Raw genomic sequence first — 4968 nt, 5'->3', positions numbered from 1 at the left:
GTTCTTGTTCTGTTCTTGACTTATTGTTATGTTTTCTTCTTGACTTGTTTAAAGAAGACCTGTACGGCCCATGGGGACATTAACGTGTGTTGTCGGGCCTTATAAATACATTTGATTTGATTTGATTTGGAATATGGGGCATCTCTCTCTCTTTACCTAATATTTTGATTCTATCCTGAAATTATTCAGTTGGAAGGGCAGTCTATATGTGTAACGGTAAAAATTTAAATAATTTTTTTTTATAAAAAATATGTTTTTTTTTCAAAAAGGGCACTTTTTTTATGAGGCTCAAAAAGGCAGGTGCTCAAGCACCCCTTGAGCTCTATGTGTGCACGTGCCTGTGTGTGTGTGTGTGTGTGTGTGTGAGTGTGTGTGTGTGTGTGTGTGTGTGTGTGTGTGTGTGTGTGTGTGTGTGTGTGTGTGTGTGTGTGTGTGTGTGTGTGTGTGTGTGTGTGTGCAGTGATTAAGCATGTCTGACAGCAGAATGCACCAAGATCCTCGTTAGTCTTCAGGCACCAAACAAACCCAGTGGATTCTTCTCCATCCCTACTTGAGGCAACAGTGCAGGCATACAGCTGGCAATTCATGTAACTAAATAATAACTCGCACACAGCAATCTGTGCATCACACATTTTGCTGTGTTATGTTTAAAGCAGGCTGGTTGCCCACATTAAAGAAACACAAACGACTTCTGTCCTAGAGATTCAGAGGCACACATAAATACTCTCTCTCCATATGGTATAAACTCTGAACTCTGTTGCCTATACTAAAAGGCTCTGTTGCCTATACTCATCCTATACCGTCTGAACTCTGTTGCATACTCAATCCATACTCACTGTATCTACTGCCTACACTGCTTGCAAAATATTGTCCATACATAAAAATAATAATTTACAATCTGTAGCTCCCTGGGAATTTCTCATGAACTAAATCTAATATATTAAAAATGCATGTGTTTGTCATGCATAGAGAGAGACTCACAGGTAGAAATGTCTTTGTTGCCTTCAAGATCTGTCAGGTCTTTAGAGCCTCCTGCTCAAGGTATGTTATTTTGAGGCATTGGTTCAGGTTCCATGTCTGACAGAGGAAACAGATACAGTATTAGTTTCCTTGGAAATTATCAAGAAATGAAACCACCATCACAGCCACAACTGTAACTGAAATCCAATAATGATAACTCGATTACCAGTTCAGAGAGAATGTCCTTCGCCAGCCCAACCTTCCAAATCCCTGACATACATAATCAACTTTCCTGCCTAATTTCACCACTGGTTAAAGCAACAGTGTGTGTTTCTGGCATCTGCTGGCTGATACAGAACGTAAATATATTACTTCCACAACACGTAATTATATTACTTAAGGCTAACATAACATACATTATATTTCCTGTGGTTGATTAGTACTGTATTTACATTTTCTTAAATTTGTATCCACTTTTTCTCCTTATTTTCAATTTTTCTCCCATCCCAATTTCGCTGTTTCCAATTCTCCCCTGTCTTGAACGTTGCTCGCATATGCCCCCCACAGGTCGGTCGTATGGAGGATAGAAGCCTTGCATCACGTGTCCCCTCCGGTACACGAGGAGGCAGCCTGTCACATCTTTTCACCTGCCAGCGCGGACTCTCATTGGCGAGGTGTAACGTGTGGGAGGCTCAGACTACCCCCGCTATTTCCTGTCTCTGCTGTGCAGGCGTCCCCCAACCGACCTGTAGGAGTTGCTGTCCACAACGTCCAGGTTACCACCCATCGACTTCGACCCGCTGACTCTGCCAATTGAGCCAGTATGACGGCCGGCCCAAGCCGGAGGCAACGCCTGTGAGAGTGGGATTTAAGCAGAGCCCAATCGCTGAACACAGGAGAGGAGAATGGAGCGTTTCAAGGGGTTTTAATGGTATTCCCAAGCAGGCAAGAATTACATCCAGAAATGTACAACAGGTATGAATAGGGGGATAACGGGGGCAGGCGCACTCCAGTGCCACTGCAGACGGGAGACACGGTTTCGTGTTTGAGAGAGGGAGCTGGAACTCCTCGGTAAGCTCCAGGGGGGTCCAGACAGGAACACGCTGGCACGGAGGTCCTAGATAATGATACTAACACCAAGACGACTTCTGGTCAGCGTCGTCCGGTTGAAGTAGGGTCCTCATCATCAGGAGATGGGATACAGCTGTGAGGAGTGAGGTGCCTGACAGCGTGTGAATCAGGGGATGAAGTGCAGCTGGGTTGAGTGACGGGAGGTGAAGGGATGCTGACCATATAAGGGCGTGAGGCTTCAGTGGTGGAAGGAAGGGAGGATGAAGAGGAGTGTGAGGTTTTGTCCGCTGCTCACCTACTCGCTCTGTTCCTTTAAGCCTACTCGCTCTGTTCCTTTAGTTTTCTGTTAATCAATTGCATTCTCCTATTCACACGCTTCTTCCCGTAGACGCCGTTTGATTGGTGCTTCCCCAACCACACGCTTGTCAATCTCATCCCGCAGCTGTCACAGCTTGTCATTAAGCATTCCTCTGATTATATATACCCCGATTCCCCATCAAGTGTTGTTGGATCGTTTTGATATATTATCAGCATTTGCTGTTCCTTCCTTGCCTGCTGTTTTTCCCTGTGCTTTGCCTCCCAGGATATTCAAGAAGTATTCCGCTTGGACAACCCGTTCCCCGTGGCGACGCGCTCGCCCTGTTTGATCCTGCTCTCTTTACGCACAGCGCCTGGGTGAGTTTGGCAAGACTGTCTTTGACCCTATCGTTTTTCGTGTGTGTTAAACACTGAAGAGATCCTGCTTTTTGTCAGACTGTCACTCACCCTGTGCCTGTATTTTGGATTGTTCATTTTGGATAATATTTGCTTGAACATCGCTCACTGTGTGTATTCACACCGAAGATATTATCACTTGGATTATTATTGGGACTTCGCTCACTGTGTGTATTCACACCGAAGATATTATCACTTGGATTATTATTGGGACTTCGCTCACTGTGTGTATTAGCACCGAAGATTCTATCACGTGGATTGTTGTTGGGACGTTGCTCACAGTGTGTATTTACACCGAAGATTCTGTCACTGGATTATCTGTTTTGGGACAAGTCACTTCTCCTGTCACCTGCTCTGTTCCCAACTGTACTCTGAGCTAACCCGCTCTCTCTCTCCCTCTCTGTCACCACCTCGGGGAGCTGCCGAGAGGAATCTGCAGAGCGGTTCTGACGTCACAGTCTAATCCTCGGACGAACCATCCCGGGAGAAGCTGCAGAGCAGCAACATTCGTCTATGCTTGTATCCCAGTCTTTGTTTGTTCTCAACCAAGTTATTGCTGCTATTTTGTGAAATAAAACAAGCCCTAGTTTTTGGCAACTCTGAAACAACTCTCTTTGTGTCGTTAGCATTTGGGGTCGGTGTCAAACCATAACATTACGATCCAACCAAAATGACGACCCCAGCCGACACAGAGAGAGTCAGAACAGCACTAGCTAATCAGATCGAGTTGACCAAGGATCACAGTCACCAACTAGAGAGGGCTGCGGCTGCGGTGCATGATCTCAGGGAACAGGTCCAGCCTATTCATGGGTCCCTGGCCGCTCTGGCAGGACAACAGTCAAGTATACTCCTTCATCTTCACACGCTGAGCGACACCGTTAACACTTTAATTGTACCCCCACTTCCTTCAGGAGCATCCCCCGCAGCCCCAGCAGTGCCCACGCTTCCCGATCCCGCACCTCGGGAACCCCGTCTCTCCGTCCCACGGCTGTTCGACGGCAATCCCGAGGAGTGTGCCACATTCATCATGCAATGTGAGTTGGTTTTCCGTCATCAACCCAGTCGATTCACTTCTAGAGGAGCCCAAGTGGCCTATATGACAAACTTGCTCTCAGGCCGGGCTGCCCAGTGGGTCACTTCCTCCTGGGCAATGGATGCAGATTTTTGTTTCTCCTATCCAGACTTCGTGGCTGAGCTCCGCAGGGTGTTCCACCACCCAGCCCGTGGTCTGGATCCTGGAGCCCGGTTGGGTACCTTCCGACAGGGGAGCGGCGGGGTAACAGACTACGTCCTGGAGTTTCGACTGGCGGCGGTGGAGAGTGGTTGGAACGACCCAGCACTTCGCCTAACCTTCATGAGGGGGCTCAGTGACGCAGTCAGGGACCAGCTCGCGACCCGGGAGGAGCCTGACTCCCTCGAGGACCTGTTCAGCCTCGCCATCCACATCGACGGACGCCTCCAGGAGAGAGAACGTGAGAGGACCCGACTGGTACCTCCTGAGGGACCCCGGACCCCCCGTACTCTTGACGTTTCTACTGGTCGCCCTGCCCTCAACACGACTGGTGGTAGCGTACCCTCCCGTTCGGTTCGCGAGGAGGAACCCATGCAGCTGGGACGCTCTCATCTGAGCCAGGCTGAACGTGAGGCGAGGTTCAGGTCCGGTCTCTGCCTCTACTGCGGTCGGGAGGGACACCGAATCGCCAACTGCCCCACCCGGCCAAAAGATCAGGCTCGCCGAGACCCCGGGAAATCCTGGTGAGCCGTTTTTCCCATTCCCAGAGCCGCGCACCACCTGGCCATCTGATGAGCGTCACCCTGGCCTGGGCGGACCAACGGGCCACGGTGGAGGCACTCATCGACTCTGGGGCAGACGAGAGTTTCCTCGACTTCGAGTTTGCTACCCGGGCCAACATTCCACTTGAGGACCTTGTGAGGCCTTTGGAGATCTTTGCATTGGACCAACACCGCCTGGCCGACATCTCTCAACGCACCTGCCCAGTCGTGCTGACCATCGCTGGGAACCACGTTGAGAGAATCCAGTTCCTTATCACCCGATCCCCTCTCGTCCCGGTGGTCCTGGGTAGGCCCTGGCTCGCGCTGCACGAGCCCCACATCGCCTGGTCCTCCGGTACCATCAAGGGCTGGAGCTCCTCCTGTCACGCCCAGTGTCTACAGGCGGCGTCCTGTCCCCCGCCCCGGAGGCCCGCTGGTGAGTCGCCTCCG

Source organism: Notolepis coatsorum (genome assembly GCF_963971535.1).
Source record: "Notolepis coatsorum genome assembly, chromosome: 3".
Classification (NCBI taxonomy): Eukaryota; Metazoa; Chordata; class Actinopteri; order Aulopiformes; family Paralepididae; genus Notolepis; species Notolepis coatsorum.
Note: the sequence above shows the minus strand (reverse complement) of the source record.